Genomic DNA, 25,937 nt, shown 5'->3' with positions numbered 1-25,937 from the left:
ACGTATAGCTTTACCGGAGCCGGTAATTGCTTCTCGAATAAATTGTCGGAGAAAACGCTGTCGTTTCGAACATTACACATCCGACGAGACACGGCGTTGCATCTCCTCTCCTCTCCGAGCGTAGTTTATTTATGTTAATTAACCGCGGCATTTTAGAAACGAGCGCGCGCGCGGCCGTTCAAATATCCCGGCTCGCCGTTTCCCCGAAAACGGTTGAATAAAATCATTCTTTCTCGCTCCTCGAGAATGCGTTGTTTGTCGTTAGAATGCGAAATCGAGCCCAAACGGGAGCCGTGTTAATTATAATTGGTGAACGAACTTGCTCGATGAAATTTCTCCTTCCTTCCCTCGATTGATTAACAACGGAAATAAAGATAAAATTGTCCAGTTGGGAAGAATAAAGATTATTATTGTATCGTTTCAAAAAAAAAAATTCTCGCGATTCCATTACCAATTATTCGATACAAAGCTCCCCTCCCTTCCCTCGTTCCGAGTATTCCTCCACCCATTAATTAGCAACGATTATTACACTCGCGAATCAGGATTGTTCACGCTTCTTTCCGAATCTCCTCCCCCTCGACAAATTTCCATCCGGGATGGATAGTTTGGTTACACGTTGGGGGAGGGGGGGGAGAGAGGGAGAGGCAGGCGTGCACAGCGGCGTGTTCGTGTTCACAACGGAACGTGACTTGCAGTTGGAGCGCGTGCAATTGCAAATTCGTAAGGCGCCGCCGGGAGGCCGTGGAGCGTGGCGGCGTTCGACGGTGGCGCCGGAAGCGCGGGCAACCGGGCGTGTCAGCGCTGACCAGCGCAACGCCGCGCTTCTTTTGCCACCGTTCCGTCCCGCTGCACCTGCACACCGCTCCGCAATGCACACCACGGCGGCTACCGTGATTGGTCTTCCACCCACGCGTGCCCTCGCCAGCTTGGAACCAGTCCCGAAACGAAAACGCTTTTACCTGCTGGCCCGCTCGAAACCACCCGTATTCGTCGATAGGGCCAGGCGACAACCTGTGTTTATGACCGTCTTAATACGCCTGATAACCGCAGCTCGGTGCCTCGGCATTGGTCGCCGGCTAATTATTACCAAGATTTAATTAATTGAGCGTGTATGCAGATGCGATCAGGAGAGATATTTATAGCCGGGGAAAGTGATGGATATTGGCAAACTCGGTAAAGCTTTTGGCGAGAGAGGTAGAGGAGGTTTGTCAACGTGATTCTTTTTTAATTGGTATAATTAATCTTTATGTTTCAGATACGAAATTTTTATCAGCTAATGATAGGTACAATTTTTACCGATCGAGAGGAAAGGTAGAAAAAAAATTTCATTTTTTTACTATAAATTGAAATTACTGTAATATCTTTCAAAATTTACATCAAAATCGTCGATATGAAGAGTCGGACATCGACTTCGGCGGCATCGAGGAAGGAAGGAATAAAGAAACCGGAAACGCGCGAAAAACGGTTCGATCAATCTCTCTTCCTAAGACGTCTAGCCGAGTTTCATCCGGCAGCGTCCAAGTGGAAGAAAGAAGGGCACAAGGTGGCTCGTCGATATCCGCGAAAATAGTGGAGGGAGAGGGGGGTGGGCGAAGAACGAGAGGGAGGACGAGAAAAGGAGGGACGAGGGGTTGGAAGAGGAAGAAGGAAGGACTGGCAAGGGGGCACGATCGAAGTACGTCGGACAGCAAGGAGGCGCCGGTACTGCGCGCCACACCCCAATGCAGCAACTCCATTGATTATTGTTGCCGGTGCACTTCCTACCCCGCCTTTGGCGAACGACAAGTATGCCCTGATTCCAGGTCCCAGGCGAGCGGGCGACGACGGCGGCGGGGGCGGCAGTTGCAAGGTGTTTCGTACCGGCAACATTCCATGTTAGGAAATTTGTAAGAGGCCGTCGCCGCTGCAAAACAATGCTAATGCGCCTCCTCCAGTCCGTCTCCCCGATCCTGCCTTTTCTTCGATCCTGATGCCGCCTGTATCCCTGTAACGTGCATCTAATTTTGATTAAAAAGGATCAAAGATATTGCATTTGAAAATTTCAGATTCTTCTTATTCTTCCACGTAAAAATTCTATCAGGATTCGGGGTTACTTCAATCAAGTTTCTTTTTTCAGAAATCGATATCGAGAATAATCTTATTCGTCCTGATAAATTTCAAAATTCATTTCCGATGATTCGCTGATCCAAAGGATTGTATGCATCGTGTACATCGAGCAGAAGGATGACAAAGTAGGAAGGATCAAAGGTATCTGTCAGTTTTCCATCAAAGTGGCGAGTGGATAAACGTGGAGCTCGAATGCGGGTCACGTTGTGGGGTTGCATGCAGGAAAATAACGGAACCGGTGTCAAGTCTGGTGGCGGTGCAAAGCGCGTGGCGGCCGAAGGGGGATAAAAAAAGGAAGGAAAAAAGAGAGAGAGAGAACGGCACGGCTGGAGCAAAGCGCGCGAACCTGGCACACGGCCGTCTCTATTTCCCGTCGGATTAATCTCGATAATTAGAAAGCGTATCACCCACTCGTTGCACGCGCCGTCGACTTGGAGCGTTTCACTTCATTCGCCTCATTCACCAAACTCGCGTTATCCGCTCACTCGAGTTACACACCTCACTCACGGTAAACCTTCTCTCCCCTTCTCCGTCTCGGGACCAGCAGCCACCACCATCGTCCCTCCAGTCATTCACTTCACGTGCCACCTGCTCTCTGTGCCACGGATCTTTCCTCCCTTTCTCTGTCTTCCTTTCTCTTCACACCTTCTCTTCCTGTCTGCTCGTGTAACCGCCCAGCAAGAGCCACGAGCGGCTGCAAGATGTCAAGAAAAAGAGATGTCGCTATCGGGAATCGAAGCGTAATTCGCGCTCGAAAGATCACTGAACAATCCTCGCGAGCAGAGGTAAGCCTACATTATCGATCGAGTCGTCATCTTTGTACCGATGAGTATAATTATCCATGTTTTAGATTAGTTGCGTTGTTACGCGTCTTCGAATGTGACAATTTAGTTTTATTTTTAATTAATAGATAACGATTTTTTTGAAACGAGAAGGAGATGAATACGGGAAAAGTGTCACGTGCGTAATAAAAAGCATACGATTAAAACAATTAATATTAGATTAGAAGAATCGTATTTGACATGATTTATAGTCGGAGAAATAATCTTGAACAGAAACTTCGGGTTTAATTATAGTACAGATTATAGATCGTCTGAAATCAATTAGCCGTTCAAAGCTATTAAGGAGGGAGGGGCCAATCGTAGCGTTTCATCCTTTACCTCCGTTCTCCATATACTGTTCATCTAATTCAAAGAAGGTAGCTTCGATCGAAATAAATTTCCAAATAATAATATTGCATTACAATTATTCCCCTCTTCCTAATTACATTAATTTGTCAATAAAATCCATCGTCAATTTTTTGCAACAACAGAAATAATTTCAAGAAACGAGCAAATGATCCTTGACCGCCAATAAGAACACCAGATGTCCTCTCGATCGTTCCAAAGCGGTCTGGAAGCGAGGTACCAGCCTCTTAAATGCAAAGCGCGCGTCACGAGTAACCGTGACGCGGGTAATACGATCGCAAGACCGGTGGACGGTGATTGTTCTCCGGAGAAGGCGCCGCTCAGAGTTCCGGGAATACCAGGATCGTCGAGTAGCAGGTAGACGACGGGCGCAGGGTCGGCAATTACGGTTAACCGTCGATATCATGTGTTGGTGGCATAGGTGTACACGCTGAATCACGCACGAAATCCACGGGTCGTTAAGTCTACTTGCTCAATGACATCGGTGACCGCAACACGAAAAAGCGTATAGCTTGATCAAGCAAAAGAGAAATTCCTATGCACGTCATCAAGAAGTTGGCCACTTATGCTTTTCTCATATTACTTTTATAGTTCCAGCTTATAATACTTTTAATATTTTAAGGATTCTTCCTTTCACTCGTATGGTTAAATTGCACAAATTACAAAAGTCTCGCGTTATTATTGATTAATCGAATCAGGTGAATCGGTTCGACCTAGTCAAGATCAAAGCGTGTAACATTAATTGTAATTTTGGTTACAATCGATTGGATGAATAAGGGGGAAAAAGCATCTTATTCCAATAAATAATAACATAATCAACAATTGAAAGCTTTATTTTAATTCAATCGGATTTAACCTCATCTTGGAAACTTCTCGATACCTTTGTACCAAGCATGTACCAAAGGTAAGCAGTATGTACAATTTATACATCTCCATAAATAGAACGTGGAAAAAAAAAGGACAAAGGGGACGAGATTGAGAAGCCGGGGAGGTTAGAAGTTAGGTGTGGGAGAAAAGGGAGGGAGGAAGAGGGGGGCGAAGAGGAAGAGCAAAGAGGGGCAGTCCATGGGGCCCCCTGAAAATTACAAGCTATACGTTGTTCCAAACCGACCATCTAAGATAATACCTGCCCAGCCTGCAGCCATAATGAATATGTAAGACAGATTGTAGGCTAAGAGGGAGCCTCCGTAGCTACCGCAGCGCGATACGGTTGTCCATGCGCAGATTATATTCCAGCCCGATTACGCACGGCCGGCCGATAATTTATTATTTGCCGCGAGTAAAAATCGCCGAGGAAACGACCCGCGGCGCTCATTCCAACAACGCTCCCTGCTATACACGTATACACGCGTCGGAACGATCGCGGGGCATCACCGGGGCCTTATGGCCTCTAGCTGTTGTACACCGGAACGAGGACGTCCACGAGGCAGCAAACTGTATCTGAATCTGGAAAAAAATGCGAAAGCGAATGCAGACTCTTACAACAATGTTAACAATTACCACCTCGATGGTACGTTCCATCAACGTCCTTTCAAGGATAAACTTATAATTCTTAAAATGATTCTTTCGATGTACTTGTACTCGCTCATTTTCATTTTCAAATTTTGGATACTATGGATACTAATGGATACTAATATCGGCGCTTTTCTCAAAGACTGGACGACAATAATACCGAAGTGAGTAGAAGAATGAATTGCGAACGAAGCGAATGGTCGTTCTAGGATCGATGAATGAAGGGCCGCGCGGTCATGTGCCAACAGCCGCTTGGTTGCTGGTCCAGTAGCGCGGAATGCTGCGCGAGATCTCGAAATTATCGTTATTACTATCGTACGTTAATTATTGTACTGTAAGTCGGCTCGCGGAGAACCGGTATTTCATGATCATCAAGGATAAATAACGCAACGTATAATGACCCGGCCGTCGGAAATGTATTTGTTTTTCTGCGCTTCGTATAAATTATGCGTCGTTGATGTTATCTCGCGTTGAAATTCAGCCTGGACCGATACCCGGCTGCTTAAGGAAATTACTTTTAATTACACCGACGAGATTCATTGGCCTGTCCGCTTATCTCTTTTTTCTCTCTCTCTCTTTTCCTCCCTCCGTGAATCTATTACGCGATCGTCGGGAAATCATTCTTGTCACGAGCTATTACTCGGATGTTGATCGATTCTCGCGTTATCACGTCGGACCATCTTACCTCGACAAACTTTTATATATTTTGTATATCTCGCGTTTTATCGAACATTCCGCTAATGAAATATAGCTCGTCGTTACTTTCCAATTTCGAATGCTACGATATTAATGTCATTTCGATATTTCCATAAAATAAATAGAAAATCATTTTTCTACTTTATCGATCCATCTAGATACGTTACAACCAGCCATTTACTGCCGCAACATCGCGTAGAAAATCTCACCAGTCTCAGCCTTAATTTGTTTACTCCGTTCCAACCTATATCTCGTTAGTTTAGGATTACATATCTCCGTCTTTGTCTATCCAAACGTGTGCTCCTTCGAGCATTAAATTCCACTGTGCGATAGGTGAAACCAGTTGGACAATTGAACTTTTCTTTCCCCCCCCCCAACTTTCTCCTTCGAAGGTGTGCGTTTTGGTCACTGTGTTCGGAGGCATGATGCACGTATACCAACTCGGTAGAACGCGTGCCACTACTCCTGACTCAAATTTCCGCCGCTAGAGGGATACCGGATGCAAAATGATCCAAAGCCAAACGATACTCTCCCTGAAAAAAAAATGGCTCCGTCCGAAACACGGTCTGGATATCGATAGATCATCGACCGACGAGGACGAAATCACGGTCGAACGTGTGGTCGTGAAGCACAAGCGGTAAAAGAGAAAAAGGAACGCAGGAGGGTGAAGCAGGGGCGGCAGGTGACAAAGTCGGGTGTTTAGGCGTCTTTCGAGGTTAAAATTGGGACCCGAGCTATCGAACGCCGGGGTGGTGGGAGCCGAGAAGGAAGGAGAGGCGGCCGAGAATACAAAGGGGAGGAAGAAAGAGGAGCCGATAAGAAGAATGAAGAGGCGACTCGGTCTGTGGAAGGAATGCCGTCGGACGAGCGCCGGAGGGCAGCCGCGCGCGATTCCTCTCTCTCTCTCTCTCGCTTCCAGAACGCTACTCCCTCCTCCACCCAGCGGAGGTAACAGAGAATACTCGATCACTCCATCTCCCTCCTCGCCTCTATCCTCGATGGCCGCCTCTTCCTCTATCCTCCAACTGATTCCTCTGTCGGCCCACATCCCCCTCGGCCACGTACGCGTCCACGCGATTGTGGTGGTTACCGATACCTCCCGGGGCCTCACTTGTCACACACGCAGCGCGGTCCACCTCCCCTCCACGGCTGACAGGCCCCCCACCACTCCCTTGTTGCACCCCTCGTTCGGGCCGCCAGGTTGCATCGGCACGCCAGCGGCAATAGCCGTGGGCCGACACAGGTGATGCACGGGCCCCCTCACATCTTCGATCCACTCTTACAGGCCTCTTCTTTCCCACCGAGAACGTATCTCGCGCGCTCTCTTCCCTCTCTCTTTCTCTTTTCTCTTCTTCCTTGTGTCTCGAGTTGCTGCTCTCCTCTGTCCGCCGTGTGTCGCCTCGCACTCCCCTGTCTTCCTCCACTCCCGGTCGCCCCCCGTGCGAACCAAGCCGCGTCGAACACATCCTCGACCGTGCACGCCGCGTTGCTACGTCTGTTATTGTCTCCGTCTACCGTGTTACAGGTATGCAATAACGCATCGACACCAACACCGTGCACGTGTTTCGTCACAGATCGTTCCGTGACCCCGCGTCGCGTCAACGATGAAACACCCGATTCGACCGACTTGTCTCTCGCTTTTACGTATCGTGCGCGCGCCGCTGCCGGACGAGCTTGTGTCCTTTATGACGTACCGTAAGTACGGTGGCGGTAGTAGAGCGGATGGGTCGTAATAGGGGATCGTAATGAAACGTAGCGCGACGTTGGGTAATGGGAGGTGTGGCGCCGTGTAACACTGACTACTGTATTATTAATTATAGATCGATTGGAATTTAATACGACGATTTTTAATTGGCATCGATCGTATTTAATGTATTCATTATTCGGAAATAAATCCATCGAATTTTCGTTTTGCACAATTGAGACACTTTCGGTAGATTGGAAAAAAAGATTATTATGATCGTGATATCCGTTTGGAAAGATTTTTCTTAAAAGCGATCCACTACAGTCGGAGAAAGTCGAGTCGAGGTGGATACGTTTCAACGGCAGAGGAGAAACCCGGTTTTAAATTCTTAATGATCCTCTTTTATCTCGTTCGTTGAAAATCTGCTCGACTTATCGAGGAACTTGGGCCGCGTGCGAGAGGAGGGAAAAAGGAGAAGGAAATTAATTGAATCCCTCGTAGAGGCAGGTATGAAATAAACATTTTAACGAGAATTATGTCGAACGCGGAAGAGGTCGTGGCAGGCTGGCGTAACATTTCCAAACGGAAAAGAGCGCCGATCGCGAATAACTTCGCCATATACGACGGTATCTAGATGATCTCGTTAATTGATACCAAATTCGACGCGAAGCGCCGTGGTAATCGTGTTTCACACCTCTGGATGGACGGCGCGTCGCGCAAAAAACAACCTCGCGCGCCTCCTTTTCGATCTGGAAAAGGAATCGGCCTGGCTCGGTTATATAAACCGCAAACGAGACTCTTATTTCGATGCTCGTGCGCGTTTGTGAATCAAAATAGGAAATGTATGGAGTTGTTGGACGTTTGCGAGATATACAGTTGAAAAAAGTGGATAAACGTGTCACGATATTTCTTTTCGATGTAGAAATTTTAAAAATCGATCAATGCTCGAATCGTTCATTTTTGGCGATGGATTATTATTAATTATTTCTTGAACATTTTAAAAAATAATTTGATTCGATCGTTTAGATTTTATTATTAAGAACCGATAATACGATTTCCACTTGAATGAAAAATATGTTAGAGGCAGCACAATATGCGACATATGTTGGATAATTAAGGAGACAGATACAGAAAGAAATCAAAGGAATCGGAGAAATCAAGAATGTCGTGTTTCAAGTTTCACGCATGATTACCTACAATTTAAAAAAGATTAGAATTTTTCAACGTTTATATCATAACGTTATCATAACCCACGCATATGATTCAATTTCGACATTACCATATAAATATATATAATTTTAAGATTAAATATATTAAATTATATTTTTCACTTATATTACAACGTAAAATACCGATTTAATTCAGTTAATAAGTTATGATATATATAATAAGTTAAAATTTAGATAAAACTTGAGAAAGTGCTTTAGAGCACTTTCATACTCATATCGACAGTATATGAAAATCTTTTTAAATTAGATCTGAAATAAACTGAATTAAAATATTCAATTTAAATTTAGTATCTTTTCTTTTCTTTCTTACTTGAAATCATTTCGATATTCTTTCTAAATCATAATTATTCTCAATCTCAATCCTTAACACAATTATTCTAAAATTTTCATCGAAAGAATGATAAATCACAACGCGGAAATTATATTTTCGAATCCATTCCATCGACACTTGTGCCCTCGATCCTGCTATCCGGTTCGTGCATCAACGTGTTACAAACAACGTGTTACAGACATGTCGTACTCGGAATCGACGCGATTATGCGGCCTCGATCGGCGTCCCGATGGATTTCGTACCGATGCACTTATCGCAATCATGCCCACCGAATCCTGTGTCGGTTATTTGCCTTTCGAAATTGCAACCCGGTTCGCAAAATTGCCATAAACCGGCAACACCTGCCCTCACGTATCGTGAATCGAGTTGCATCTCGTCGGGTCGCTGCAATTCCCCCCACGATGATGTATTACGTATCCGCTTTTCGAATGACCCTGCTGGATAATCGATATAGTTAGGGAGAAGGCAATCTTTTGCTTGGAATATCCGGTTACGATGATGGATGTTGGACTTTTCGCGAAGAGGCGAACAGAAAAATACGAGAATTATGACAATAGCAGAGAAATCTAGATCTGAATGTGACGGACGTGTGGCAAAAAAAAAAAAAAAAGGAAAATGATAATACGACTCGATAACTTGTCTAATAACAGTTTGACTTTTAACATTTACGCGCAATAAGATTATCTTTGTAAATACGTACTTCACAATTCAACTTCGAGTTTCAAGTTTCAGGTTTTAGGTTAATGTAGAAAATAAAATATAGAGAAAAATTCAATGAAATATTCAATGATATTAGAATATTGATATCGATTAATGTATCAAGTGAGTCTGAACTTTTTTTCATTTGGTATTTTTCTCGATAAAAGAAACAGAATTATTTTTACAATTTCAAAGTTAATAAAAACACGAGGACTTTAATATCGTGCGTTTCCAAGTAACGTGTCATTCACATCTCATCTATTTCTCTCCGCCTCGATTAAATAAGAATCCGCCTTTATATAATATACATTCCAAAGCAATGAACGCTTACGCGGCTCCCGATAATCGTAATCCACTTTAACGTTTAATACGTAAATTTACGTTGACTGTAATATCAGGCAGAATAAAGCGACGGATATTTCCAAACATTTAATATTCAAACCTGTTCCGCCGTGGCTGGCGATACGCAAACAACATCTTGCCAACATTTTTAAAGAGATCAAAAGAGATAAGATAATCAAAGTCCCTCCAGTGCGATAATCGCCAACTATCGTGGCAACGATTAATTTAAAATTTCTACACAATATTCCTATAAATACTAACCTTATTACGTTCCGCTCGATGCCCTCTTCATTCCGCGATCGTCGAAGTCGATTGTTTCGATCTGGCCGATAAAAAAACGGCCGGCGGACGTAATTCAGAAATCAGGACTTCCTAATTGCCGCGACGGTGGATCCAGGTGGCAAAAAAGAAATGCAGGAAAAGACGATCACTGGAACGGTTCCGGCAAAAAGACTTGTTGCTTCGGGCGAGGGTCCGCCGCCGCCCCGATTGTGTAAATCTCCTCATTTGGAATGCGGTACATTATTCTCGAGGGGGCCCTAAGCAAGCAGCTTCTTTAACCGAGGGATTCGCTTCGTGACGGGCGAAATTTAATTGGTCTTCTTGCTGGCTGCGCCCTCTCGTGTCCACGAAATCCTTAATAATCCCGTGACGGGTCGGAATCGAAAACAACAGGTGAACAGTGTGAAACGTTCGAACAGGTGAAACCGCCGTCGTTTCTCGTTATCTTGTTTCCTAACTGCAAATTAAAAGAATCCACCAATACGAAATATTTGTCACGGAGATACAGATGGCGACACGTTCGCCTAATTGATCGTCTCATCGTTACGATGTGTTACGATGTAAATGGAAATTGATAAAAATCGTTGATAAACGGCTAAGTAAATAAAGAATAATTATCGCGCGAAGATATCCTTAAAAATCCATCCAAGAAACGATAAAAAAAAAATTAAAAGTTAAAAAGTTATGTGATCGAACTTCGCGAAGTCAAATTCTTTTAGAGGTTATAAATTATACTTATTAAAAGTTAATTGATTAACCTTTCCAAATTCTTTTACAGGTTATAAATTATTCTTATTAATTACTTAAAAGGGAAACGAAATGTTTTCCCAAACAAAATATAATGCACTGACCTGTTCCATCCAAAAATAAATGACATGCATGCAACGATACGTGGGCAAGTACATCGTTAATGCTAACGATACGTAAATATCTCAAGTTGATTTATAAGTTTTTTTTCCTTCTTTACATTCGATTTCCCTTATCTCGTGTTGCGTTCTGGATCTGATTTGTCCTCTTCGTATCGATTGTTACAGAGTTGCGAGACACGCATCCACTAAGATTCCACGACTTTATCCAAACAAGATGTCTCTTCACTCGAGGCTGACTGTCGCACGCGCAGTCGCGATTGCGCCCGTGCCGGGGCGTGGACACATTGCGTTGGACACACTATGTATCGGATAGATAGCGCAGCAGGTGGACAACCTTGGATCAGGACTCTGGCCCGCGCGCATCTCATTGACACCGATAAACCATCGCTTTTTCTTCTTTGTCGAGCCGCTTTTCTTCTTTGGAATCAGACCTGTGTTCGATAATTGCTTGTTAGCATTATATTTATACGGTTGGTAAACACAAAGTATACCTCGGTGAACATCTGACGACGACGAACACGTACAACATTTTACATTTTGTTTGTTGGGAATATACTACCGGTTAATTTCTTTGTTACTAATAAATAATTTTATGCGCTTAAAATTATGTACTCGTAAGTAATGCAGCACGATGCATAAGCAGGTGGATTGAAATTGAAAATATAAAATAACGAAGTCGTTGAAATCAATCGTGAAAAGAAATTTACATATTTCAAGTGAAAATTTGAAACATGTAAAAGGGAAGATAACAAGGATCGAGCTAAGTAGATAAGAATTTTTTTTTTATATATATATTTAAAACAGGGAACCTTGGGAGAAACAGGTCCTGCAAAGTAGAATCTACATAAGCGGTTGATTTGCTATTTTTTACACGGTGAGGATTATATCTGAAAAAAAATTTTTAGATATTAAGTCATAAATGATTTTTACGTTCGGGATACATTTTAGTTATTTTACAATTTTATAGCATGTATATATACAGGAGCTGAACAGGTTATTTAAAAGAGGCAATTCTTTGTTACATATTATTGAACAACAGCATTTAACAAGTCTTGTAAACTTTGTTACACGACCTATGAAAATCCATATTAAGCAAACTGTGTAAATAATTGCATTAGCTGAATACACTAATACTTGAAGGCAAATATTTTTGATATTCTGTATTGATTAAAGACCACTGCAATTTCCATGTTCTCATAACATATTTTGTATCTTTTTAATCGAGTGTTACACTTGAATCAAATTCGTTTTTCGTTTTTTACACATCGATGAAATCTGTTCTAAAATATATCGAAAAGTTTACGTACGTACACTTATATTGAATTTACTGTGTGTTTTTCATCTAATTAAAGTCAATGTTTGTTTTATTTTAACAGAATTTAAAATATTGGAAATATCTTTAACTCGAAAATTACAATCGAAATTATCTTTCTTTTTTTTTTTTAATCCTAAGATACCTGTGTCAACAAATTTATACAAATTCACAAAAATATTGCGTACTTTTTAAAATATTGATAAAATTAATCAAATATACAAAATTAATATTTCTACTTCGGAATACAAAATTCTGCTTTTTGAAACGAAAAATATCATAGAAGATTAAACATAGCTATCAAATTAAACCAATATTTTATATTTCGAGAATATTGTTTGTTCTAGAATCGTAGAAGTATAAACAGTGAGAAACACTTCTCGTTAACGTGGCCTTGAACGATCCGGCAAACTATGTAGAATAAGCGCAGTAGCTATTTTGCACTGCTGGAAGCAGTGCTGATTCTCCTCTTTAATCGATTCTACGTCCACGCAATGGATTCTCGACTTGTTTAAATATGGAGAACAAGAAGAAATTACAGGGGAGGGTTGGGACAAGAAATATGATCGGGCGCTATGATAAACTCTTCCACAACCATTGAACGTAAGTACGTACTCCTTCGTTCTGTCAGAGATTATATAGTCCCTTTCGATCAATGGTTTCACCCTGTCTATGCTTGAAACAGTTACAACGGATTAATACAAGACAGAGTTTCACCTCTTGCACGCATGCTTATTATAATGCTTCACGCTGACAGTGTACACTTATCATTGATAGAAGCTGAGGTGAACGAACGTTTTTCTTTTTTTCTTCCTTTCTTTCTTTTATTCATTCGATCGAACAACGAGGACTTTCTATACGCCAGATTTACCGTAATTCTTCTCCTCGGATGCATTCCACGAAACACGCAAACGTGTACAAAAAAAACCTCAACAATTTTAATCGTTTAATTATAGAAGCAGGATGATCAAAACCTCGCAAGGGATAAACTCATCAGCCTGAAGCTACTCGTTTCAAAATTCCTAGCTAATATTATCCTCGTCAACAGTCGCACAACACGTATCGACGATTTCCTCTTTCGGTACAAACCAAAACTACGCGTGTAAATTCAAAAACCTATCTACCAAACGATCACCTCCGACACCCAAAAACCTCTCCTTTATCTCGTTAACTCCTATCTACCGTGCGCGCGCAAATACAATATAATCGCACGCGCGAGTACTCTCAGCACGCAAAGAGTACTAAAAGGGAATCGCCACGAGCGATAGCCTCCCGTGGCGACAACGTTGTAGGGAGAGGCTATGATTGATATAAATTAGCGTTCACGATGCCACACACGTACACACACACGTACGATACACACCAAACGCAGGAGGAGACGAGCTCGATCATTTCTGCCCCGGCTGAACCCCTCTTCGCTTCGATCCTCTCTCGTCTCTCTGGATCCACCACTCCCTCGATCGGTATCCATCGCGGCAGCTGCGCCTCCGCGTTGCAATTTCGGGATCTCAATTAACGATAATTGGCGGCTACCGTGGCCGGCCGAATCATTCGCATAAAATCCGTTTGCTCGATCAGCGGCAACAACAGCCATTTCCTTTAAAACCTATATCGAGAGGGAGATTGGCAACAATGTTGATGTTTCAGGGTGAAACGGTCGACCGGTTCGAAAGGTGCATAATACGATTGTAAATTGAGATGAGCCAACTTGGAGGAGTTTTATATATATATATAAGATGCTTCGTATATTTAATGCATTAAATTAAATGATTGTTGATTATTATTGTCATGTGAGTCGTATTTTCTCCTCCACATATCCAAAATCTAATCTATACGTGCTTTTGCAGCATGGAACCGGCAGTCGATTCGTGGCGAAAGGAACAAACGAACGAGCGGGCGATCCTCGGAACGAAGGGAATAACGAACGCAACGCAGCGTGTGCAGGTATAGCAGGCCGCCTATACGATGCAGCAATCTAGCCGCGTTGATTAGAGTCGTATGTAGAATCGAGAACCGGATTCCAAGAACCTGTTTCCATGTTCACGTAAGATCCCCGGAGTAATCGACTGACGGATCGGCGACCGTTCGAGTCACCGACCCCGACCGACCGAGACGCCGCTCGCTCGATCCCTCCGCGAGGCCCACCGGCCTCGGTGATCGTCGACAGAGTCGTCGTCGAGACGACGGCCTCCTCTTCCTCCTTTGTGCGCGCATTCCTGCGGGACACCCGTTCCTTCCTATGCACGCGGAGTCTACGTACGTCCCTTATGCTCCATCTTCGACTCGAGAGATTTCTGTGTACAGGTTTTACGAGAGTAAACGCTGTAAAATGCTTGGTGTGAATATATATGGTTGGAGGAGGAGGATAAGAGGCGCGTGGGTGCGTTTGGGGGTCGTTTTGAGGTTTTATATTGAGGGAGGGATTGATGGAAGGGTGCTGACGGAAGGGTGATGAGACGTTTCTTTTTCTTGGTTCGACGTTAGGAACGTTTGGATGGTGTGTCTCTGGGATTTTTTTCTCTTTGAAATTTTCGAGCGTTAAACGTGTCAAAAAAAAAAAAGTATATTGTATTTTGAGGTATCGTAATATCGTTTGAAGTTGTCACGTTTCAAATCTCGTGAGGAAAAAAATGATTCATCGAAGCTGTCTGAGAAGAGTTGTGGAAGAAAAGGAAAAAAGGAAAGAAAAAAACGCATTTGATCGCGTACGCGTTAATGAAAACGTGTTCCCTCGTATATCTAAAAACAAAAATGGCCGTTGGAGAGGGCGCTCCAGTTCACTGGTCAATTTAACAAACGTCCACTTAAATGCGAAACGGAATCTACCCGTCCCCATCGAAGAACCTTGTCTCTTTTTGCACGTTTCATTACACACGCGTTCGAAACGAGTGGTCTCCTGCAACAGACCGCTACCAACTAATAGATTTTCATTATTTTAAGCCGTAATATAATCCGCAATTACCGCCAGAGTCACGGCAGGTATACACGTATCTGCGACTACGTGCAAATATGTGGTGGCGAGCCGCTGCAGGCCGCTTTTCAAAAGGCGACACACTCGTCCCCTTGCAACCGGGCCTCATCTATTAATAGTCCTTCGTTAAACGTATAATACTTGAATTAACGGCCATTTCTGTCCCAAGTCCTGGCTTTATCATCCGCGATTTATGCAATGCTTCCCGCGGCTGCCTCAACAGGTTGGCTATCGGGGTATCCTTGGTGATTATGGTGTCTTTGATTGGGTTTATTTTTTCTCTCTCTTTTTATTTTTTTATTTTTTTTATTTTCATGATAACTGAAGAGTTGTTTCGCGTGTTTCGGTAATCGCGTCCGAGGTGTGAATTAGTGGCGAATACTGATGATTTTGTTAGGTTATGTAACTTGGTTGGACAGGAAACGGATTAATTGGATTCTTTGATATTTGGGGTTGATTCGAGCTTTTTTGTGATCTATGTTTTCATTTGTTTGTTGGTTTTCCTTTTAAATTAAGCTTCGAAGACGTAGAGGGTGATTTATACGTTTGAAAGAACACTTTATTTAATTTAGGAAATTATTAATGTTTATCGGAACGATGAGGTATACTTGCATAAGTCTTCGAATATGATATTTATTTGATTCAGTTTCATAGTGTGTATGTCGAAATGAAGAGATTGCAAACACAATTGCAAATTAAAAATTATATCGTTGAAATATAAAATTTGAATTTGAGATATTTTAGAGAAACATTTAATACGTCATGTATAATTTGTATGTGCAAAATTGATGACTTTGCAACAGCTTACAACTTTTTAGATGAGGTTACGTAACTTTTACAACTCATTTTAACATCATAAGCACTTATGCAATTATTAAAGGTGGTATTCAACGTTTGCAACTGCAAGAAAGATGTTAGTAGTTAATAATAACTTGTACAAACTTTTTGTACAAGAATTCCCGGCTTATATAATCGGATTCCTAACAATACAACCCTTTAACATTTCCTCAATTAACGAGTGATCAGGTACAAATTACTTTGCTGATTTATTCACAAAAGAAAAAAGAAAAAAAAGTACCGATCATCACAATTCATCTTTCAACGTGTAAAATCCATTCCATTACCAGCAATTACATCAGCGCAAAAACATCTGGTTCACCAGGTCAAAGCCTCCAACCTTCTCACCTCGGGACCCCTTTCCATTCAACTGTTCCATCAAACCATACGTGTACTTCATTTCAAAAAGTTCTTCTCTTGCTATAAGGTATAGAAAATTCTTCTTTATTTTTTTCTCATACTTCCATGCGAACAGTGAAACTTTCATATCTTTTATTTCATTTCTTTCAATCTTTATTCCATTTATTTCTTCCTCTTTTTTCTTGATTTTCTCTCACTATATATAAAGCTTGAATATTAAAAATCCAGAATATTTTGAATATCTCTCTCTCTCTCTTGACATCATTATCTCCACATTTTTAATCAAAATATTTCTTTAAAATTCTTTTCATGCTCAACGAAATCTTAAATTCCACTGGATACAATCAAAAGCGAAACAACTTGGCAACAAATTGATATTATTATCCCTGTACACATCCTGTCGCTCGATAAGCCAGGACAACATCCACAGAAAATAGATTAAAATTCATATCGACTTCGATTCGAAATCTGAAAGATCGATAGGTCCATCCCGTCGATTCTCGATCATTGACTAGTTGACGGCACTATTCGAGTATTTCTGTGTTTCGTGCTTAACAGTCTTAAGATCTCCGCGCGATTATCTCGTGGCGAGATCTGCTTCTGGATCGGCAACGAGAACACCGATAATACTACGTCCCTGTCTATCCATGGTTCCAGGGAAAAAGAAAAAGAAAAAAACGTTCCAGCCTGCTGCTAACCACTCTGGAATCCTATTAATAGAGCCACTCCACCAAGCGTTTATTTACACCCGTGGTTCCCGCCTAGATCCACCACGACCAGTCTATTAAATAGTGATGGTCGTCCAATATTATCTGAACATAAGCCGCTTATCCCGTGGGAGGGTGTTAATTAATTTTTTTCCTATCCGCGTCCGCGTAAACACGTCGAGAATCGATCTCTCGTTGGTGGTTGGCTTCCTGGCTGGGAAGACAGGTCGGTGTTACACTCTTTGCTAATGCGCGGCAAGAACAGCGACGCGAGATAACGCGGTGTGTTAGTAAATCTAGGCGAGTTTTATCTAGGGAGGGGAGGGGGAAAAGTGAAAAGAACGAAATTCCTCGCGATATTTGTCTGGTCGAGGCTTGATAACGTCGAGTAACCGCCGTTAGATCGGCGTGTCGTTTCAAGGATCTGTTTTGCACGACCGTTTTGCACGTACTTTGCACGGCCTTCTAGGAGTGGGTACAGTAACGGGATCGTTGAAATGGTATGTGCGGGGGAGAGAAATGTGAACAGTTGTGAATAAATTGAGCAGTTGGGAATGTTGGAGTAGGAAAATCACTTCATTATCGCGGTGGTGAGAACGGTTGGTTTCGTGAAGTTTTATTTCAGTTATATTCGATAATCGTGTCAAGTGATCCTCGTCTTGACCTCCGTCTAATTTTATTAATTGTATCTTATAATGAATTTTTTTCTTCTTTTAATTTGTTTCGTTCGATGTTTAAAGGAAAATTCTCACTATTAAAAAAAATCTTGGAATAAGTTATCAAAAGGAAAAGTTAAATCTCTTGCTATATAAAAGTGGATATATAATACGAGGAGGAGGATGAGTAGGATATTCGTTTTCCCTTCATATGATTCCACTTTTTAATCAACAGAAAACATTCGACTTGTTAAGAGAAGCGTTTTATTGCCCTCACAAAGCATTCTTTAATCGGAACTCTCGCAAAATCAATTCATCGTATAAAAAGACCACTCGATTCAGCCGTATGCACTTCACTAAATACTGAAAGGAAAAAGTTGAAAGACAAGGAAAGTGTTATGTCCATAACACCCGTCACTCTGATCCGATTTTTCAACGATCTTCCATTCGTGTATCGATCGAACAAATTCTGGAACCAATAAAAGCATTTTTTAAGAAACATTTTCCCTTTCATATCGACAAAAACTTTCCATTCAAATCGCGTCACACAGGAGACGTCTTCTTCACTTCATTCACTTTTCCATCCAATTTTCGAGACAAAAGACAATCCTCGAACGAATCATGCGTATACAATCAATTGAAGATCCCCTCATGCGGGAGGCAAACACAATTTTACCGTCCGCATAATACATTCTCCACGTTCAATTGACGATTTCCACGTGAGTCGTCCGCCATCGAAGAACCGCGTGGCGCGCGATCTCGCGGCGGCTGGAATAATAATCGGCTTTTAACGCGTGTCGTGGTGCCACTGAACGCCACCGTCCAACCTCGAGATCTTATTATGACGGTATTCCATCGTTTCGACGCTCGATGAATAAACTCGTTGTCCCCTTCCATTTCGAGCAATCTTCCTTTTCTTCTTCGCAAAGAAGCGAGAGAGACGATAAACGACGAAGAAGAAGAAGAAGAAGAAGGGGCAAAGAGAAAAGACGAGAAAAGTAATGAAAGAAAGAGGACGAGTGCAGGAGGTGGAGAAGGTGGAGATAGGTGGAGAAAAAAGGTGGCCCTCTGGACTGGTCGCCGGAAGAGAGAAGCTCCGACGGACCTCAGTCTTCGGTACTTATCTTCCCCTCGCAATCGGTGCAATATATTCAGGGTGCAAAGCGTCGTTGTCGTTCGGTGAATGGACGTTTTCACTTAAAGTCGCGTTCACTCGGCTCGGACAAAGGGATCATTACCCGAGCACCGGGTTCAGGAGAAAGCGAGCACGCCGTGGCGGACACTTAAATACGCGGAATTCACGCCCCGATCACGTGAATACGGAAGCGCCGCGCCACGTTGACAAAGCGCACCCCGTGCCCCACCGAGCGTCCCCCCAATTAAGGTAGCCCAATTCCGAAATACTTCTACGCGCCCCTCCATCTTCCCTCTCCCGCTTTTTTCCGCGAGCACAGAAACGCACGACGTTCACGTTCAGCCCGGGACACGGAGAAAAAGCGCGCCGCTTTGTCATTGCACCGCCTTAATTAAGACGCGCGCGCTCTCCGAACTTCTTCGTAGTCACCGGTAACTTCTTGTTTCTTATTATGCCGTTCTTCTCGGCTTTCTCGGGCAGTCTCTCTTTCTCTCTCTCTCTTTTTCTCTTTCTCTCCCGACGAAACGTAGAAAATGAAGATACGATCTCTCGAAGAGGCTACCGGTTCGATCGGTGAGGTTAGATTTATCGGCGTGCCGAGCCGGCTCGATAGATGGCGTTGGGGATCACCGTGCCTGCTTTATTCTTACGATAAATTGTCGAGGTTAGTTCATTAGTCACGGGATAATGAATCCATTAAAAGATGTTCCGAATATTTGACGATGAATTAAATGTTTGGTATTGAGGCGTAATAGTGGAATCATGGGAAATTGCAATGATGGATGGGGAAAAATACTTGGAAAAGTGCATCTTGAGAAATCAGAAATTAAATGTATGGCGATTAAACTCGCGTAAGATGTTATTAAAGGGGAAATTTGCGAATAAATCAATCAAAGCTGGATACCAAGCATTAACTAATACATCATGAGATTGTTACCACGTGAATAAATTTCACAATGATCGTTATTTATAATTTTTTTAGTGCAATTTAGTAAACAATAAAAAATATACATATATAAAACTCCTTTGCCATCATATACAACTTATCGTGTTTTCTAATGTTGTTAAAAAAGTGAAAAAATATTTAAAATTCCATTCTCACGAATCATTTTTTTGTTTTCAGCATAAGTTAATATCACGATGTTATATCATGAAGTAAAATATAATGTTTTTTAAAGATATTTATCAAAGAAACTGTTCACAGTCTCATTAATGATATTTCATCCTTACGCCATATTAAATATTTATTAATTAAGAAAATGACTGAATGCATTCACTTCAATAACATTTTTATGAAAAAAAAAACTGAAATTATTAATTTACTTCTTAAGACTTGCACAAACTAATCACGAAAAGAAATGATATTGGAAGAATTTTTAAAAAATTTAAATTTGAATACCAAACATGCATAATACATTATTGCCAATCAACGAAATTCAATAATTGTGTTTTCAAATAGAATTCCATGATGTATCAACGTGAAGAACATTCTTAGATACCAGAAGAAATTATTCACGTAGACGAAGAGATCTCTTTCAGACATTCTCTGACACATGTGTTCAGGTATACACAAAACAGGTATCCAACAAACAAACAAGAGTTGAAGTGCGATAATGACGTTTGTAAGATCCTTTGCAATTTCCTTTTGATGTCAAACTTCTTATTACACATCACAATACTATCTTGGAACGGTATAAGTTTAAATCTTTTCGCGAGTCTCAATTTATCTTCTCCATTGCAACAGAACTGCTACTCGTTCTTGTTTCGGTAGGTATCCGCTACGATACGTACGGGTAAATTAATATTACAGAGAATATATTTCAGACGAGGATGTGTCGCAACCGACAGTTTAACTCGAGAGAGTATTGTGAAACGTAATTCCTGCGTATAAGAGGAACGCGAGTATATTGTGGTATTATGCGAACATGTTTTTGAAGCGTGTCGTGTGATTACAAATGACTAATTGTATTCGGTTGTACTAGTTGATAGCTGTCTCTTTGATATTCTTTGTTGACAGATTCAGACACACATCTATAGAAAATAACAGTGGATGTTGATTGGATGTTTTAGAAAGACGACAAATTGGTGGTATATTCAATCAGAAGATTGAATTGAAGAAAAAATTGTAGATGAGAACAGGATTTTCACAAAAAATTATTAAATCTTGCAAATATGAAATAATAAATTATTATAATGCTGAAAAGGGGCAATACAGAGACAACTATAAGGAAAGTATTTTCTTCTTTTGTTTAGTGATATTTAGATTATATTAGATTAGATATATTTGGCTAAATATTGCTTAAATATTGTCTATTTTTGTAATGAATCTATATATCAGAAATAATAAATCAAATTTACATTCTTTCAAAGAAAATTATTGCTTTATATATTAAAAATAAAGTAAATATTCATGTACATTTTTTATTAAAAATACTTTATAAGATAAGAAATTGTTAGTGTAATTAATAATTTGGAACAATAATTACAATATGAGTACAATAAATGAACACAAAATTATCAATTATTATACTGTAGATTTGAAAAAGAACAATACAAAAACAATTGATAATATTTACAAAATTATATGATATTTGGTATAATATTGTGCTAAATATGATTGTTTATTTTTACATTGATATTACCAAAAGCAAAAAATCAGAATTATATTCTTTCTAGGAAAATTTTAGTTTTACAGAATAGTTTATAAAACTAAGCAAATTACTAAACAAGTTACTCTCTTAAATATCCAAATAATATACTTTAGGTGCCTTGTGAGTCAAAAATTTTCAATTATTCAATCTGCCAAATAATTTACAACAATAATTACAACATAAATAAAAACAAAATGATCAATTACTGTAGTAGGCCTGGAAAGAAACAATGCAGAAACAACTTTCTTTCTAAGATTATTGATATTTACAGATATATCCTAAATATGATCTATTTCTATTGGATCTGTCAGAAATAATAATTCAAATACAAATACATACTATTTTTAAAGAAAATCCTTTATACAATATCCTAAAAGTAAACTAACTCAACCTAACCTCAAATATCCAAATATTTTATTTTTGACTTACCTGCAGATTATCCATCTTGAATATCCAAATATTCCAATTTGTATTTTCTTTTCCCGCAAATACGATTCCAAAAAAGACATATTAAAATTGTAACAAGCAATCAGGATAATCTTTAACGAAGGATGCAAATACATCTTCGCGCAGCCATTACACTCCGCCTGCTGTTTCCCACACTGAAAAAGGCAGCCGCGAATCGAATTAATCTCCTGTACTGCGTAATTAACATTATACGTTTGCACGATTACGTGTGACGGGCAGCACGCTATTATTACCTTTTAGATGGTAATCGCGTGACCATTCGCGATACTTCATCGAACGAATAAAACCCGCACTCCTTGTCAATGAACGGCGACACACACGCATACTAACGCAACCACGGCTATTGGCGCATTTCTAATTGGCCACCCGTGGCAATACGATGTCCCACGAGTCTCCTTTGAAATGTGTATTCTATCTCCTGTCCGGGCGATGTCGCTACGAACGAACGAGTTGATAGGTCAACGGTTGATCAAGTGGCGCGTTGTGGTATACACGCAGGGTATCGCCTTGAAATCGATGCGTGTATTCAATTTGCTGTCAGTGGTCATCCATTAACATTTAGCCGCGTATTCCCTGATTGCCGGGGACGTGGAAATAAATGGTAATTTCACCTGGGTATTAATTTCCCCCTTCTCTGCAAGAGCAGTGCGATTTCGTGGATGCGGGTGCGTATAAGCGGCGTTCAATCTCTGAAATTATAGAAACCGCAAGCTGATCTATGAACCGAGCTTCAACGTACAAACGGAAGCCATGATTTCCTCTATTCTTCCCGCGCATAACGAGACGAAGATGTAATAGAGTTCGAGTTGGTAGTGTACATGCGAAACTTGATGGAAAGTTACAAAGGTATGATGAGAATGAGCATTATGTTGGTAAGATTTGATGACAGAAAGTTTGATTGTAGAATTATTTTGTAGTGATTTATCTCGGAAAGAAATATCAACGTTACAAAAATCAAAGTATACAAAATAATTTCATCCTATTATTCTTTTATAATCAAGAAGATATAAATATAACAAAAATAAACGTTTCTTCTTTGAATGTTTATAAAGATAAATTTTTAATCCTCTTATTCGTTATTCAAAGTTATTCAAACATTAAGCAGAAATATTACAAAGAAAACCATCATTATTCTCTTACAGTTCAAGATTTATTAGTGTGACAAAAATAAATGTTTCTTCTTTTATTGTTGGTTAAGATAAATTTTTAATCTCCTTGTTCAAAGTAAGATAACACATAAAGTTAAGTAATTACCATTTTAAAATCAGTCAAAACGAAATTACATCTCTATGCAACTCGCAATTATTAACTGAAAACAAAAACTCTTTCAGCTGACTGAAACACGGAAGCGTCGAATGATTCAAGTCCATCGTGTTACGGCCGAATGAGAGGAAGAAGAATCACGGATATACCATGGCTTGAACAAGGGGCTCGCATGCGAGCAATGCATGCATCTCGACGAGATCCGCCTGTGGTTTATCGAGGTTCCACGTAGAGCATTGTGGTCGCTGCATAATATTAACATTAGCGGTGATTAGTGGGCTGCCGACCTCCTGATGCTGGCCAATAGCTCTAAACGTTACTCTCCTCTACACGCGACCTTTCCTCCATTAACGAGCTTCCCAACCCGAGGTCGATTCTGATTTTAGGCCCTCCTCCTTTTTCTGTTGTTTCTCGACAAGGATATCGATACCTTATACGGTAAGTAGTATTTATCTCTCATTTTCATAAAAATTTATTCTCATCAAAAGATGAAAGACAAAAATAAGTGAGGATACTTTTAATGATTTTACAAGATATAATTAGCATTTGTTTATTATTAAAATAGAAATATTTATACAAAATGAAGTATTTTAAATTGTTTTATTATTACAGTAATATTAATCAACGTGAGGCGTATGCTATAACATACATTACATTCATGAAAACATTGAAACAATTATCAAAAGTAACAATCGCATAAATAAAAATTCGAAAATCCTATTTAATAACTATTTCGACAAATTTGGAAACTCAACTCACATTTAAAATCTCCATCTTCTTAATAAATCTCTAATCTTCTCCTTTCGCTTTTCAAATGTGAAAACAATTCCGCCGTCAGAACGAAGATTTACATCATATTGTAAAAGTGATCGAGATGCGATATCGCAATCAGATCGCACGCATATAAGAACGATTAATATTCATTAATATAAAAATGCCAATAAGTATTAGCGAGTATCGTGTCCGCGGATAAGAGTCCACGTTTCTTATGCTAATTACATTATTGACAGCTACGTGGGAGATTTACGAGCGCCTTTTAACGCGTCGTGCCGGACAGCTGGTGAGGCAGTTTGCCGTTTATTTATGCTCGATTTCAGCGTCGATCGTCCGATAGGGTGGAATTTATACGCTTTCAGTATAAACGCGCTTAATGGTCTTGACTAGTTGGACCCGGGAATATATTCGCGTACGATCAACCGGCGGTGTGTCCGTCGTAATTAATTAATTGACTCGTAATTGTCGACGACCATCATCGTTGGCTTTTGAATCGAGCGATAGAAAGCTCTGCCTGATCTTCTTGGATAACGATTCTATCCGAGGGCTGAGCATTCGGTTGAGGTTATGTAAACGAATAATATTTGATTTAAGGGTAAAATTATGTGGAGTTTATAAAATAGATTTACGATATCACGAAATCATAATGTTTGAACTTTGACTTCGATATTATTTATTATATTATACTTTTTCATTTGGAATTTTTTTAAATTGCAATATTAAAAAAAAAAAATTAAAAAAAACATCTAAAAAATTGGTTTTTTTGCTGATGAAAAGAGCAGAGATAGAAGAATCTGAATGCTTTTTTTAAAAGGAAAATTTTTTTACGAAAAATATTGAATTTTATTTTTATAAAAGAAAGAAAGGTAACTATATTTGAATAACAAGGCTTTAAAGTTTATTATTGAGTTTTGCATGATAAATCCAGACAGACAGGTTTTATAGTAAGTCCTAATTTCAGTCATCGGTGGTTCGAAATAAATCTTTTATCCCGACATCAAATATTTCTTGATACAGGTGTGCTACATAGACAGTTTTACTAACGAGTTTAACGCACAGGACAAGTCACGCAACTGGAACAAGTTATGTCTCTTCCTTGTGCTTTATAAAGAAAACAAAAAAAAAAAAAAAAAAAAAGATAGCAGAGGAAACAGTTGAATGATTTAAAGGAATATATCTTTTTACCTTCCTACTTTCTACATAAATTAATCCTTTGCAACATCTCGATAAAAAGAGCAGGATAAAATTCCAGATATGCAAATGAGTGTCTCTTTTAACGTATTCAATCATTAAAAATAATAAAAGAAAAATTATTTTACTAATAATAAAGTATAAATACTTGAACATGTTCTTGAGAGAGAGAGAAAGATATCACACAAAAAATGTAGGAGTTAATTACACGTCGAATATCAAAAAATTTTACCGTTAGAAAAGAAAATATAATTTATTACAGTACCATAATTTATCATCAATCAATATTCTTAGAAACAAGATATTCTAAGATATAAAATCAAACTTGAAATCTTGAAAATATCTTCAAAACATTTTCCAAGATTTCCATTTTCAATATTTTCATCCATGCCGGATGGATCCTACATGAAATCGAAGATGACGGGACTGTGTTATTCGCACATTTCTCGTCGAACAAGCGTAAACGCAATCGAAGACAAAGATACATACATATATAAAATTAGATGAGAATCTAAAATTAAATTTCTTATTTCAACTCGACGATCGCCAATATTACCGTATCAAACCCTATCCGTTGGCTTCCACACCAGCTTTATCTTGGTTCGATCCATAATTCCATATTCGGACCATTAAACCTCTCGCACCCCGATCACCTTGCGCTCGTTTTAGAGGCCA

The 25,937-nt window shown here is 40.1% G+C and overlaps 3 long non-coding RNA genes across 5 annotated transcripts in view; 2 read left to right on the top strand and 1 right to left on the bottom strand.

Annotated features, from left to right (window-relative positions):
* Positions 1 to 4,113, top strand: part of LOC107993812 (uncharacterized) — a 112,927-nt gene extending 108,814 nt beyond the window's left edge. Inside the window, exons 6-7 of one of the 3 annotated variants that reach the window (XR_009830182.1) lie at positions 1,256 to 2,891; positions 3,419 to 3,552. This is a non-coding gene — a long non-coding RNA (uncharacterized LOC107993812). Of the gene's footprint in view, positions 1 to 1,255 lie in introns of all 3 variants that reach the window. The other 2 variants (XR_009830180.1, XR_009830181.1) reach the window with 2 other exon arrangements.
* Positions 1,845 to 22,447, bottom strand: LOC107993814 (uncharacterized). The gene is made up of 6 exons (XR_001765200.3): positions 22,268 to 22,447; positions 21,996 to 22,168; positions 10,920 to 11,368; positions 10,048 to 10,525; positions 2,605 to 4,739; positions 1,845 to 1,984 (listed from the first exon to the last, which is right to left on the bottom strand). It is a non-coding gene; the product is annotated as an uncharacterized LOC107993814 (long non-coding RNA).
* Positions 12,542 to 25,212, top strand: LOC133666258 (uncharacterized). Its single transcript, XR_009830183.1, has 3 exons — positions 12,542 to 12,852; positions 14,097 to 14,193; positions 23,366 to 25,212. It is a non-coding gene; the product is annotated as an uncharacterized LOC133666258 (long non-coding RNA).
* The last annotated feature ends 725 nt before the right edge of the window (positions 25,213 to 25,937 follow it).

Source organism: Apis cerana, linkage group LG6 (assembly GCF_029169275.1).
Source record: "Apis cerana isolate GH-2021 linkage group LG6, AcerK_1.0, whole genome shotgun sequence".
In the NCBI taxonomy this organism is placed as follows: domain Eukaryota; kingdom Metazoa; phylum Arthropoda; class Insecta; order Hymenoptera; family Apidae; genus Apis; species Apis cerana.
This window is presented reverse-complemented; position numbering and strand designations above follow the sequence as displayed.